This window comes from Petaurus breviceps, unplaced genomic scaffold, assembly GCF_028583685.1.
Source record: "Petaurus breviceps papuanus isolate PSGF00001 unplaced genomic scaffold, PetGlider_PUasm1.0 79, whole genome shotgun sequence".
Taxonomy (NCBI): Eukaryota; Metazoa; Chordata; class Mammalia; order Diprotodontia; family Petauridae; genus Petaurus; species Petaurus breviceps.
In genome coordinates, this window is record NW_027186523.1 from 22,225,598 (window position 1) to 22,241,672 (window position 16,075).

Here is a 16,075-nt window from a genome sequence, read left to right on the forward strand (position 1 = left end):
GGGGAAGAGAGAAAAGATTTTGTGAGAAAATGGTGAGTTCTCTTTTGGGCACAAGAAGTTTGACATGTCAGTAGTGCATCTTTTTTTTGTCATTTTCTCAGACCAGCTCTCCCTCTGTCACCCCGCCTAAAAGTGCTTTGTTCATTTATTAGTGCATCCAACTACACCCAGTAATGTACTTGAGCTTTGATCTGCTTCCTTTTAGATTTGGATCATTTTTTTTTTTAAAGCAATAGGGGTTAAGTAACTTGCTCAAGGTTACACAGCCAGTTATTATTTCTGGGTGTGGTGCTGAGTATCTGAGCCCAGATTTGATCCAGGTCATCCTGACACTGGAGCTGGTGCTCTTACTCACTGAGCCACCTGGCCGCCCCTAAGCAATTGGGGTTAAGTAACTTGCTCAAGGTTACACGGCCAGGTGTTTCTGGGTGGGTGCTAAGTGTCTGAGCCCGGGATTCGATCTCCAGGTCTTCTCAACACTGGAGCCGGTGCTCTTACTCGCTGTGCTACCTGGCCGCCCCTAGATTTGGATCATTTTACCACAATCCCCCCAATCTCTTGAGTAGCATTCTCAAAGATTCTCAGTGTGTGTGTGTGTGTGTGTGTGTGTGTGTGTGTGTGTGTGTGTGTGTGTGTGTGAGAGAGAGAGACAGAGAGACAGACAGACGGACTTCTTTAACAGACAAATAGAGGCTATGAATCTCTTTTAAGAATATTTTTAATAATTGAAGGATATTCTAAATTTCAGTTAGAGGATAGTTAAAATAATTATGTAATTTTTTCCATCTCCAAGTTCATATAAATCTATCAACAGACCCAACAAACCTAACTGAAGAACCCCTGTTCTTCCATAACTTCAGTCTGTGTGAAATAGGAGAAAATGAAGGGGTATGTCAAGGTGTAGTAGAAAGACAACTGTACTGAAAATAAAGAGATCCCAATTCCAGACCATGTTCTTATAGCAACTAGCTATGTGACTTTTTTTTTTTGCTTTTTGGAGGGGCAATTGGGGTTAAGCAACTTGCCCAAGGTCACATGGCTAGTTTATGTGTTAAGTGTCTGAGGCCAGATTTGAACTCAGGTACTCCTGACTCCAGGGCTGGTGCTCTACTCACTGCGTCACCTAGCTGCCCTTAGCTATGTGACTTTTAATAAATCATTCACCCTCTCTGGGACTCAGTGGAAAAGAGTGTGGACTTTATTATCTTAAAGAGTAATAATTTATAAATAATGTAATAATATACAATAAAAATCATATACAACAAAATAATAATATAAAATAATTTATAAAAGTATGTCATGTTTGCTAACACCTGCATATACATTACCATATTTGACATCAATAATACTATGAAGTAAGTAGGTCCATTATTATCACTGTTTTATAGATAACTACCCTAAGACTCAGTTCCTTTATGTGACTTACCCAAAGGGATTGAGGGTATGAGGTGGCACAGTGGGTAGACTGCTGGGCCTAGAGTCAGGGTGACTTCTCTTCCTGAGTTCAAATCTGACCTCAGACACTGCGTGACCGTGGGCAAGTCTCTTAACCTGTTTGCTTCAATTCCACATCTATAAAATGATCTGGAGAAGGAAATGGCAAACCACTCCAGTATCTTTGCCAAGAAAACCCTCAAAAGGGTCACAAATAGTCAAACAAAATTGAAAAATGACCCAAAAGTGACAAACTCACAAGCTGTTCAGCTTTGCCATTTGTATCATTTGACTTCCAGTCCCTTCCATGTCTAATTTTGGTATCATGGTTCAGAAGTGAAACTGCAAGCTTGGCTTTTAAATTTTTTTCCTCATATTTTTTTCTTATTCTTTCCAGCAATGTTTTGGCTCTTGTTGTTTACGAATATAACAAAGCTACAACTTTAATGATGTCCTCACAAGGAAAATTGGCACAGTCTTTTGAAAGAGTAAAGAGGAACAAGGAGCCTGTGATTCAAAAATGCTGCCAAATATTTTGCACCAGTTTATGGTGCAGTGTGGCAAAGTGAATAGAGAATTGAATTTCGCCGCTAGGTTAAAATCTTGCTTCCCCTAAGTTATATACCCCAATGAAATTACAGGTCTAGTCACTATATATGTGTGTTTATGTATATGTTTGTATGTACATGTGTATCAGGGGACTGCAAAGTTCTTATATATGAATATATATTTATTATATGCATATATGTACAACATATATTTATGTATGTTTACATTTATGTAGAAAAAAATTTGTAGTCCCTTCCTGCCCCCACCCCCCTCCACTAAAATGGTTTTAACAGAAACACATACATTCCCTTCTGGTGTTACCCATTTTGCTGTGATACCCTTGATTACAAGTTAAGACATAAAATTAGAGAGAAAACATTTTAAAATCTCATAGTATTTAACACACAATATGGACATCTTTTCAAATTTTTATTTATTTTATTCTGAACTTTAAAATTTAAATTAAGAATTTCCATACATGTAGAAGAATAGAAAAAAAATGATTGTATATGAAATGGCATATATATTAAATGTAACTTATTCTTCCTTTTAAATATACAATAAATTTATCAAATAACTTTCTTTTTTCCTTTTTTTTAAATCCCTCCTCATCCTACCACACCCCAGAGATGGCTATCAGTAGATGCAAATATGTGTGTATGTGTATATGTATAATCATTCTATACATACTTCTATTTATCAGTTCTTTCTTTGGGTGCAGGTAATATCTTACTTCATATGTCCTTTGTAATTAATTTCCCCTTATTTTTCCAATTACAAAATCTCTTTTACTCCCTAGAAATCTCAAAGCATTTTGTGCCTTCATTAAAGAAAAATATGTTTAGGTTTTTTGAGTTTTGTTGTTTTGTTTTTTAACTTTCTCTTAGATAACATGCCCTATGTCTAAGACAATCTCTATCCTCATCTCTGCATCGTAGTTCTCTGGTTTCCTTCAAGGCTTCTAAAATCCCAACTTCTTCAAGAAATTTTTTTCCCAGACTTCCTTAATCTTAGTTTCTTGCCTGCAAGACTAACCCAATTTATCCTGTTGTAGCCAGGTTATCATGCACGTATAGCATGGGGCATCCTATATTGCACGAAGGGTGGCAGAACAGGCATCTCTAGCTTCTTCTCCCACCCAGCCCCTTTTCCAAGGGAAACTTTCCTGCTGGGAAGGGAAACTGGGCCAGAAGCTTGATCATTCTAGTTCTCCACAAAGAAAAGAGCTACGTCTCTAGAATTAATCTGTCTACGCCTTTCAGTATTATTAGCCTAGGTCCTCAAGAGTGGGGAATCTACAGCCTGGAGGCCACATGTGTACCTCTAGATCGTCAAGTGTGGCCCTTTGATTGAATACAAACTTCATAAAACAAATCCTCTCAATAAAAGGACTCAGTCAAAAGGCTACACCCAAGGACCTAGAAGGCAACATGTGCACTCAAGGACCCAGGTTCCTCACCCCTGTTTCATCTACTGGGTTCTCTCCCCTGCTATTCTTGTGCCTTTTCTCTCCTTGGCCATCAGCCCACTTTTTCACCTCCATTCTCTTCTTGTTTTGAATTGCTACCACAATTAGTTTTTCCCATCCTGACCTCTACCTTTGTTTTTGGTTTCATCAGTTGATTTTACTTGTGTGGAGGGAAGATGAGAGCTGGAAATTCTAAAGTTATCATCCTATCAAAGAGCATCTCAAATAGAACTTTGGTACCAGGGAATTGACTGATTAGAATGGTGTCTCCTCTCTCACTGGGACCAAGATTCTTCAGAATTACCAAGATAAGAAAATGGTCATGTGAACCAGCAAACCCATGAAACCAATGGGTTGCTTCTGCATTTGGGGAGGAAAGATCTGTTTCTTATTGTAGACCTAATGAAAACTGATGTCTATATAGGTTGTTTTGTAATAAGTCATAAAGAAAAAAAAAACAGGACACCCCTGTCCTCACACTAGCCTAGGGGATATTTGTTTGTTTGATTTCAGATTTGAACTAAACTTCTGATTGCTGTTCATAAATGGGTAAAGGAAAACCTCAGGCTTTATATCCAAAGCTTGAATTCCTTCCTACCACATACTGGTTCTATAAGGAACACATAAATAATGAATAGAAAAGAAACCCGTTTATCTAAGTCAACAGCAAAACAAGAATCAGAAAAAATATACAGAGAAAAATATATACCAGACAATACAGACTGAATGAGGTCTCCCATTGGAAATTAAGTAACTCAGTATAACCATGAGAATGAAACAGATCTCACTTAAAGGGAAAATTCTTCAAAGACTCTCATGTTTTAAACTTGGAATAGAGATGTATTAGAGACTACCAAGTCTTCTCATGTCAGCTGCTTTCCAGACTTATTCTCCCTTCAGCAACCTGTAGTAAGGTTGGTGTCATCTGTCCTTCCTCTTGAAGTTAGAAGCTACTAGTACCAGTAGAGACTGATAAGCCTGTTCATAGAGAACATGCAGACCAAAAAGAGTGAAAAGTTTGAATCTTTCCTCTCCCACACTCCACAACTGTGCCCCTGCCCTTCATATACCCAGGGAGCTTTGATCTCCACCAATGAAGAGAAAAACCTATTCCAACAAGCTTTGAGGGGAAGGTTACATTGTGTGTGTCTTGTTTATATTTAGTTTATTTTTAGTATATATTTAGTTGTTTTCATATTTTCTCTTTTATTAGATTAAATTTTTATTAGGTTTATTAGTCCCTCTCAGAGTAGGACTCTGTTTTGATTTTGCTTTTTGTTTTATTTTGACCTTTCTTTATATCCCCAATGCTTAGTACAGTGATTGGCCCATAGTAGTGACTTAAATACTTGTTGAGGTAACTTGACCTTAATCTCTCGATACTCTAAGCCTACAAACTGCAGGAAGATGCCCACCTGCATTACTGCAGGAAATTTCCTCACTGGGATTCCCTGTAATGATGAAATCACATACTTTTAAAAATAATGTTTTAAATATAATTGTAATAAGACGATCCAACATGACATAATTTAAATGACGCATGATGCCATTTTAATATATATTTCTTCTTTTCTCCTCAACAAGATTTTTAGGGTTTAGAGCTATGAGGGAATTTGGCAACCAGCCATTTAAACTATTCCAATTGATAAGGAAATTAAGGCCTTTAGAGATTAAATGATATGCTCAGTGTCCCATAGCTACTAAGTAACTGTGACAGGACTTCAACCCAAGTCCTCTGACTACAAATCTAATGATCCTTTGACTACAACATGCTGGTTTATGACCCTTAAAAGCGGGGTACCATGCTTACATGTTAAGTCTGAGTGATGAAACTGATGTTTTTATGTGACTATAGAACTTATTACTATCACTTTATAGCTGTCCCTCTGTTCTTCTATATTCAATAAGGAACTGTACACCTAGGAGATTCAATAAAATAATTTTTAACTGCTTTATTAACCAATTTTATATCCCTTTGCAACAACTTCAATTGACCTAGTTCCTTATGAAAAATGGAGGTTGGCACTTCAGCCCAGATTAAGCCTGTGTATTAATTAGCTACTTCTAAAAACAACATTCTTGAGGGAAAGTTTTACTGTAATATATGTTTTTGTGGGGATTGATCTATTGTTGGATTCTTGCTGACAAAAGTGACTCCATGTTTGACTACTGAATTATTAATCTTGGTTTTTTTGTTTTGTTTTTTGCTTTTTTGGAAGGCAATTGGGGTTAAGTGACTTACCCAAAGTCATACGGCTAGTAAGTGTGTCAAGTGTCTGAGGCTGGATTTGAACTCAGGATTTGAACTTTAGGGCCAGTGCTCTATTCACTGTGCCACCTAGCCACCCCTGAATTATTAATCTTTATATTGGAAAGTTGCTATGTATACAACAATATAATTAGATTAATTTAGGGTTGGGAACACAGGTTTGTATACTATAACCTTAGCAAACTTCATCTAATCCAGATATATAATGGTAGCAAATGTTACTATCTATTATGTCTTTGTGTCCCGGACTGTGTGGGACATGAATTGTAGTCTAGATCATCCATTAACTGACAGTTCCTATGTCAATCAGTCCATGTTAATTTGCCCAGAAACAAGAATAAGATATATGGACAGAGACCCAGGAGATAAGGGTTCTGGATGAAGGTATACAGCCCTCTGCTTTAGCTATTCTCAGTGAGTGCCCACTGGGTCTGAAGCTTGAGAGCCTCACACATGTATTTTCATGCCTGTAAGTATAAGTCTGCTTGACTCTTGATATTTTGAATACTTTTGTTCCTTTTCCTCACCCACACTCTTCTCCCAGTCTTGGACTACTTTCATTTAATATATTTCAGTAAGTTGATTTATACTTCTAAATTTCTGAAGGATATATCCACTATTAATCTCATTAAAATGATAAAACATCTAAATTTTATTGATGAAAATCACACACTGCTTTCAAGTTTCCTTGAGTTTTTTTCCCCCTTTGCCTTTTTTAATTGAGACTAAAGTATGTGTCTACAACTCATTTTTTAACCCTTCCCCAAAATATTTTTAATGAAAGTACAGATGTTGAATATGATGAATTTTTAAAAAGTTGAAAAGATTTATATGAATTGATACAAAGCGAAGAAAGCTGAACCAAGACTACAATATAGACAATGAGAGCAACATATCAGAAAAACAGCTACAAAATAATTTAAGTAAATCAAGAATTGTTGCAAAAATCACAAAGAAACATGGCTCTAAGGAAGCAATATAGATAGGAGTTCTATTGGTATGGAACACTGTGTATATTTTCAATTTTTTTCAATGTATTAATTTGCTGGGGTTTTTTTTTTCTTTTTCCCTTTAGAAATAGTCTTTATTAAATGAGATAGCTCTGGGAAATAGAAAAAAAAAAGTAAAAATGAGGAAGCACAGGGAAACTTAGATAATATGAAAAATGGAGTTAAATTTTATTTTTTTTAAAGTACAAGTGCTAGCTTTATTGTAAAAGTATAAATAATTGCGATGTTACGAAATATAGATATTCTGTACCTGAATATATTACAGAGGTGATGAACTATAGATATTCTGTATCTGTGTGTATTACAGAGTTATTACAAAATGAAATTATGACATTTCCATATTTTTTTATCCTGGAAACAGACATTAACAAGGAATAGAAACATGATGACAGAATGTCTTCTTTAGCATATATAATGTCCCTTTGGGCATAAGAGATAAATAGTTTCAATGCTGCTAGATAGTCAATGTCAAAGGGTCTAAAGAAAGACCTTTAAAACATTGGATAGGTAGTTTATGGTGAATTTAAGAAGGGACATGGACAGAGATTGCAAAGAAGACCAAAGATGTATTGGGAACTTCATATTGGAGGAAATGCTCGTAGCAATAAGATAATTGACATGTTAAGCCTTATTGCTCTCTTCAGCTTTTTCACTGGAGACTGTTAACATAAAGAAATTATGTTAATTATTAGAAAATTATACTTTATGCTGCTTATCTCTTTTTTCCCCTCAGGGCTAGATGTTGGATTAAAAACAACAACAACTTTCTTATACACTAAGTAACCCTAATGAGGATGAGTAAATTTAAAAATTCAGTATGAATCAATGAAAGCACAACCTGCTAATTTGCTGATCAGTTATATTTTGAGTAAGGGCACTTATTTTATTTTTAATGGAAAGAATGCTGGTCTATGAATTAAGTAGACCAGGATTTTAAGTCTCTCCCTCTCTATTTCTGCAGGAGTATACATATCTGTATTTATCTAGATTGATCAGTCTATCAATATGTTTGTCTAGACATATCTAGAAAATGCATACGTATGTACATGTATAAATGTGTATATAAATACATACATGTATATTTGTGCATACATATGCATACATACGTGGATATATACACATGTGTATATACATATACATACACAGAAAGATATATATATGTATGTGTGTGTATATATATATATATATATATGAGAGATGGAGACAGAAGTAGACAGACACAGAAAGAGATTTTATAATAGGAACTTTGGTGAATCACAGGGTTAGTTTTGAAATGAGGAAGACTTAAAGATGTGGCTTTTGGTCCTGACTTTAACACTGATTTGGTATCATTATAATAACTTTAAATAGGTGAAATCATTTGGCATGACTTTAAATGTGTGTGTGTGTGTGTATGATTCAGGCTAATATAATTATTTAACATACATGGATGGTATAAAAATCTATGTCCTTAGACTATTTGGGAAAATTATAAATACAAATATTAAGAGTCTTCATAACATAACTTCAAATGACTTAAAGATATTGAAAATTCAGCCAGGAAACAAGTTATAAACTACTAAGTATTTAATTAAAGAACCACAATTTACAGTTGCAGGCATTGATTCTATCAGTTAATTTGGCCTGCTTTTGTTCAGTGCTTATCAAGTGTTAAGGAATTAAAATGCAATCCTAGCACTTTAAATAGAAAATAATTTGCCTTTTTTGATTAAAGGTAATTTTTTATTCTGTCAAACTGTAGACCCCATAATAATATGGAGGAGCAATGTAATTAGCTGAAATGGGTGAATTTAATTTACCTTTAATTAGGTGTAATAGGAGAAAGAGATAGAAAATCCACATTAAGCATTTCTTAAAGAATTTAGGAAAGTATAACACAATTATAATATCATATTCTCCTTATGTAATCATAGCTATGAATCTTGAACATTTGTCAGAGATATATGAACCTTTTCTTTCGCCTTTTTCTATTGTATGTGGTACCTCTTGTTTTAGATGTACCATACTGAATGTCAAAGTCACCTTTTGTTTGCATATAACTTCTAAAGTGCTGAGTTTTAAACAAAATTCTAGAAACCATTTTTTAAAAATCAGGATATTTTAACATTAGTTTAGCAGCAACTTGAAGTGTGAATTAGTTTTTATTTAATCCTTTCCAGGGCAAGAGTAAAAGTTCATGGACAATGGAGGCAAATGCCAAATAACAACAACAATAAATAAATAACAATAACAACTTACATGTTATACATTCTAGGTGCCAGGCACTGTAGTATTGTGCCTTCATTGATCCATACTGAATCAATAACTGGCTTACTGGTTCACCAGGATTACTTTGTACATGACAACATGGCCTGCACACTGAAGTGGTGTTCACCCCTGAGAAATTTAGAATTGCCTTTGATTCTTCCTCAGTTGGACAAAGGGCATGCATTACATCTGCTCAGACATATTTTCATCCATTTAATGATGTATGTTCCTTGAAAAACAAGAAATGTTTATAAGTAGAAAAATTTTTTTACATCTTTATACACATCTCCAGGCTCTCTCTCTTCCCCACTCCCTTAATATTTGTCTCTCATGCTACACAATTTTTTATAGTAGATTGTACAAATCTTTTCTTCTTTTTTTATCTATTTATTGTCCGTCAAGGTTTATATTTAAATGTTCTTGGGGGACTAGGCTTTGTTTGGTCTGTAATTCTGTAGTACACTGCTTTTTCCTACACTGCTTCTCACTGATTTTGAGAAAGTATTGCCAATAATTTTCTATCATTTTCCTCCATAACATTTTACTATGTGTATCTGTGTATATATGTGTGTATGAGTGTACGTGTAGGCACATACCCACCCACACACACACTCACATGCACAGAGACACAGACATACCTTCCTGAGGCAAGACATTTTTTTAAAATTTGATCATGAGTTTTGAAGAGAAAGGGTTCTTAAAAATTTCCTCTGATTTTGTAAACAGGTTATTTCATCTGTATAAAGTCACATGACTAATAATGTAATTAGCAGAATTCTAACCCAAGAACTCTGACTCCAATTTCAGTGTTTTTTCCATTGCTAGCTCAATCACTTTCTGGGCTTCTTTTGTTGTTATTTGAAAAGGAGTTTAGATGCCATCCATTCTAATCCACAGTTGAATAAGAATCCCATCTACCATGTGCCTGACAAATAGTCATCTGATTTGGTCTATGCCTAAAAACCTTCTAGTAGAGGGAATGCACTATGTCTCAAGGCAATCCAATTTATCTTTGAAAGCTCTTTTGGGGGAAATGTTATCTTAGATCAATCCTAATGCACCTCCATAACTTATTCCCACTGCTCTTAGTTTGGTCCTATGGGACTAAACAGAACAAGTCTTATTTTACATGAAATTGACATCAAAATACTTGGCAATAACCCTCTCTAATCTTCAATTGTGTCTGGCATGTGGTAACTGTGTATTAAATTATTCCTGGCTTAATTCTCCAGTTTGTCAATTTCCTTCCTAAAAGGATATGTCCAAAAGTGATGGAAGTACCCCAGATGTATTCAAAGGAAAACAGAGTTAGAAAATTACCCTCTCTTCTCCCTAAACCTCAACTGACTTGTAACACTCTCTCTACTGGAGTGCTCCTGGCAGTAATATTCATGGATTCATCTTGGAACCCAGGGCTACCTTGAACTTTAATCAGGGCTCTTCCAATATCCTCAGTACTAATGAAAGAATTCCTAATGACCACCTTCCTCATCTAAGGGCTAGTAGCAGCTATCTTTTTTCTCTCTATCTCTTCCTAGGGGATGATGGAAGATTGGCCATTGGATATATCCCTATGCTCAATGTTTCTGGAACATATTTTCCTGACTTTATCCCTCAGGAATCCAACAACAATAAAAAAGGATTCTCCACAAGGACTTCATGAATACATAAAAGAAATGACCCAACACATAAAATGTGAAATAAAAACTCTGGAAGAAAAAATATTAGAAGGATAATATATAGGTTACAAGAGAAAGTGGTAAACCTTATTCAAGTAACAGGGGCTCCCTGAAAACAAGAACAAATCAAAAAGAAATGAATGACTCCATGAAATCATAAGGTAGTATATTAGAACACAATCTAAATATTTTTTAAAAGAAATATCTAAGATCTCTGATATATAAAATAATTTAAATGCATTAAAATAAACCAATAGAGCTTATTATGTAATCCTCTTAATTACTTTGTATTTTGAAATTTCTGAATTTGTTGATGATTGTTAAATTTACAATAAAAAAGAACCTAGGTTAGTTAAAAGTATCAAAATCAAAAGATATGGAATGAATAAAATTACAGAACAGACATAGAATCAAAATAAGAGTTATCCATCAGAATAAAAAAAACCCATAAGTTTGCTGAAGATGGAGTTCAAAATCTAAAATTATTAACCGAGTGCATGTTAAAGGAAAAAAAGGATAAGGTGATAGAATTAATAGCCCCAAGTGACCAAATTGAATTGTTCATTTCTGCTGCCTCCTGTATATTTCAGACCAGCAGTGGCATCTCTGAATAAAATTAATCTGGGAGTGGAAGAAAGAGATCTTCCTTTTGTTCTTAGTTCAGAGTTCAAGAAAGACTCAACCCCAGTCCTTCCTTTGTGAAGATTCTCTATATCTCCATCCTATGACCTTGGCTAGCATGCATTGTCTTTACAACTCATTTGTTACTTACCCTATAATATTTTATGTGGTTATTTTTTTACTTCTCATTTCTCAAACTAGATTGTAAACCACTTGAGGTAGGAAGGACCCAAGATAATCTCTAAAGTCTTTTCTCATTGTTCAAATCAGCCCACTGGATGGTAGACACTAAGCCACCATTACACAGAAATCCTCACGGCTCTTGGAACTTACAATCTACTTAAGGTAACAAATATATAAATAAATAATTATAATGCTAGAAAAAATGTAAAAATACGACTGACAGAAAATATACAAAGTGCTGTAGGAAATTAGAGGAAGGAAAGATTACTATACTTCAGATTCCCAACAGCACATCATAGGTGTTCAATTAAATGGATGAAAATAATGACATTCCCTGCTGACACAGTCAATTTGCCAAACTGTTCTGCTAAGTTTTTTCCTGTGGTTTAGATATAGTTTGGTATGTGATTGACTAGTGGCTGGAAATGATTGATAGGCATGGAATCTCTTTATAAATGAAACTGATAGCTATGTAAATATAGCACTTAAGGTTAATGGCTCAGTTCTTAAGGTTAAGTACAGGACATTAACCTTAACTCCCCCAGATTTCTTCCTCTTTATTCTGAGCCCATAGATGTTGACTGATTTTCTGGTTGAAGGTAGGTCCAGCTATTTAAAAAAAAGGGGGAGTACTTACTGTTAAGATGGGCACCATGATGTGTCTTCCATGAAAAGTGTGTCTATGTAGACACTGATGGAATTGCAGATAATTCCAATCTACTGACTATATCTATAGCATCAATATCCATATCTATGTGTATGTGTCTTTGCATGTGTGTGTCTATATATGTGTGTCTAAGATTTGTTATATATCCAGAGAAAAATGCTTAGGTTTTATGACTTGATGGTAAAATTAGTCCTTTGAAAGAACTTGAAATTCTTTTTTTTTTAAATATGTGTTATAAGGGTCACACCCAGAGCAACATTATCAAGATAACCCATATACCGGTATTTATGAGATTGAATTTTTTTTTTCTCAGAGCTGATGTCTATAAAACCACAGGCAGCAAAGGAAAAAAAATAATTCATTAGTTAGAAGAATGATTACTTAAAGAACTTCTAATTATGGAAGAGAGAATAAAAGTTCAAATGAAATAAAATTCTCTAGAAGTCTATAATGTTTTATTTATTCCCTTTCTCTTTGGTATTGTCTTTCTTATTAGAATGTAAGCTTCTTGAAGACAGAGTCTTTTTTATTTCCATATTTTATTACATATTTTTTTCACAGCCTATACCATAGAATAAGAGGATAATAAATACTTTTTGTTTATTCATTTACATAATCTAATTACATTGATACTGGCATGGATCCACGACCTCCTGATGTGGGTAATTCCCATACCTTCTCCTCCTCAGTGATTCTCATACAGATAAACTATTTGAAATAATTATTGTGTGGAGAGGTAGTAAGGCAGAGTCATTATAGAGGAGTTAGGAAGACCTCTGACACCTAGTATCTGTGGAAATAATGCCACTTATCATCTCAGAGACCCCAATCAATTTGGGAAGATCTTAAGTTTCAGAGAAGTCCCCCATTTTGCATCCATCTAGGGACTTTCCATGGCAAAAGTTCCCTTCACTGATAAAAATCACAGATCTGGGCCAATTATTTTTTTCTTAAATCCTCAGTGTTACATGTAATTCATTTTCTGCTCAATCCTTGGGAGCAGAACAGTAGTCAGCAATGTTTTATATGCATTCTGAACTTAATATAGCTTCAAAGGAGGGTGAAAAGCACCTTGCTACAATCAGGAAAGCAACCTGATACTAATGGATTGATATATGTCAATTTACCAAAGTGCTCAGCAGTATTCCTCTTCCCAGAGGGAGCCCAACACAACCAAGTATGAGCCAGTGAGGGCTGGGAAGTTCTCAATTACCACTGCATTTCAAGGTATAGATTCATGACTGTGAAATTTCATAAAGAAAGCAAAGTAGCAGGATCGTTCCTCCTAGTGAAATACTTGATCTGCCAAGAAAGGACTGGTGAGGTATTTACTTAATGAAGTAAATTGGTTATTTATTTAGAAGACTGCAAAGTAGAATAAAAATGCTAATGAAAGAATGACTTTGATTAACTGAGTCCTATTAACATGACCACTGAAGGAACTAATCAAATGCTATTGACTTATTGTCAGGATTGATCAAGTAGACATCAATTCTTTGGCAAATAGATTCTTATATACCTGTGAAAGGCCTCAGCCAAAGGCCAACCTATCTCCCTTTTCCTAGGTCAATTGCTTTCTATAATTTCAATCTTGCCTAGCTATCAGTGATCCTAGAGAGTCATACAGGTCTGTAAGAAGCCACAGATTTACTACTGTACAGAAAAGTGACTACTGTAACAGAAAAGTTATCATAAGTATTTAGCTCAGAAAAAAATGATTCTGTGCCAATATTGGCATAACACAAATGAAGTTTAAGCAGAAATTATGAAAGGGAATGAAAATGAATTTATATCACTTTTGTAGCTCTGAAGGCTTCCTTGTTCAAGTCTGAGAAAATCGTGCAAAATGCTAATTATTTTTTTATTGTGAAATTGGAATGAAATTATGTAGGAATAATGCTATTAATATAGCAAGTCCCTTGAATGTAAATGACAGTGGAATCAATTTAATAATAACAACATGGAAATGGAGGTAGAATTTGATTGAACTCGGGCAGGTTACAACTAGATCTTAATTTCCTAATCTCAATCTCCTAATCTGTTTACTAGGCAAAATCATAAACAATATTTCTTCCAATTCTATAATCTTCCCTTCTCCTCCCCTCTCCTCCTGTCTCCTCTCAACTCTGGTCTCTTCATTTCTTTTCTCTTCTCCTCCCCAATCTTCTCCTCATCTCACCTACTCTCTCCTCTCCTTCTCTCTCCTCTTGTCCACCATTTCAGTCTAACTTTGTTGTTTTTCTTTGTGTTGGTATTGTTGGAAAAACACTTTTCTGACTGGATTTCTATTAAAATGATGTTAAGCCACATTTTTGTCCTTTCAAGTATTATTGAAACACTTTTGCATTCTTTGTTGAGTCCCAGAAACTTATCCAGGAGTCAGAACTTAACCTAGTCAGGAACAGATAAATTTCTGCCATGAACATGCTTTTCATTTAAACAATCCCTAAAGATAAGTTTTGGAATCCTCAGGTTTCATGGAATATGACTTCAAGATCACGGACCTGGTGAATAATGCCGAGCTTGGTCCTTTTGCTTTAAAAATATAAAGTGTTAACCAGAAAGAACCTATGGAAGGACTCGCCTTCTGGAATCTTTGGGACATCTGGGACCAGAAATATCCTCTCTCCACATGTCCTATAATCAATGGGATGTTACATTACATTAAATGTGTGTATACATATAGAGAATTCTTAAAGAGCATGAAAGAAGCTGCCTCCTTTCCAGCTCTGCTTCCCCCTCCCCCATCCCCCAGTCCTTTGCTCTCTGGGGATCTACCTACTACTACCAGTGAGTGTCAGGGTGAGAACTTCTCTGGCGCCAGCAGTCCACCAGAGGCCTTCCTGGAAGGTGAATGATGTCACTGATGTATTTCTTCTCTTAACCATTCTTTTCTACCCTTTCCTTTCAGCTCAGAGCAATTTTTCCCTTTGCCTTTCTCACTTCCTTCATTTATTTCTCTTTTATTTTTCTACCTTAACTTTCCGGTCCCCAGAATGAAGGGGAAAAACATCTGCTGATCCATTAAAAGCATCCTTTCTTATTGGAAAGTATAGTATCCTCTTAATTTTTAATGTATCTGGGCCTGACTTTTTCCTAGGGTAGGAATGAGGGTGGCAATATTATCAATGATGCATTTACCCACCTCTTGGGATGTGTGGAAGAATACTGCCTATTAATTAAGGTTTTATAATGTGCCTTGCACTCTTTAGAGGAAAGACACTATATAAATGCCAAATAGTAATAATTCAGCTCTATTCTCTTCTTTGGTCCCAGGAGACATAAGCTATTCACCCTCCTGAGAAAGAAAATGAGCCATGCTCCCAAAAGCACCTACCTGGAAGAAAGGCTGCCAAGTACATGAACTGCTTCTGAAGCAAAATAGTCCCACACATTTCAGAGTCATGATAATTGTTCCCCTGCAGAAGCACATTCTCCAACTTAGCAGGTGGATGGAAGAATGATGTTCTTTAAAGGCTACAGTATGGATAGGAAACTGGAATTTTCTGTCTTCCCTCCCTCTTCCCTCCCCCCCCCCCCCCCCACCACACACATTTCCTATCTGGACAAAACTAACCATCAAAGAAGTTAATGGAAAGTTTTGGATGTATTTTTCTCAAAGCTTCTTCCTATTTCCTTAAGGGGACTTGTCCTACTTGGAGATAAGGACGTTAGTTCAATGGCATGCTGAGTTCTTCCATGTGAAATAGAGGAATATTGTTTTCTGCATTAGTTTAGTTCAGACTCATTATTGTTTTCCTTTGATCTTTGTACATATGACCATATTTTCTGATTCAATATTTTGTCTTGATTAGAGGAATCTGCAAGAATTCCTTTCTCTGACTGAGAAGAGTAGAACAGATGGTTTTTTTTTCAAACTTGTTAATTTTTTTTTTTAAAGCAATTGGAGTTAAGTAACTTGCCCAAGGTTACGTGGCCAGTTTTTTT

The 16,075-nt window shown here is 35.3% G+C and overlaps 1 protein-coding gene across 13 annotated transcripts in view; it reads left to right on the top strand.

The window, feature by feature from the left end:
• LOC138175870 (semaphorin-3A) overlaps window positions 1-16,075 on the top strand; it is a 666,319-nt gene that overhangs the window by 13,411 nt on the left and 636,833 nt on the right. The window lies entirely within an intron of this gene.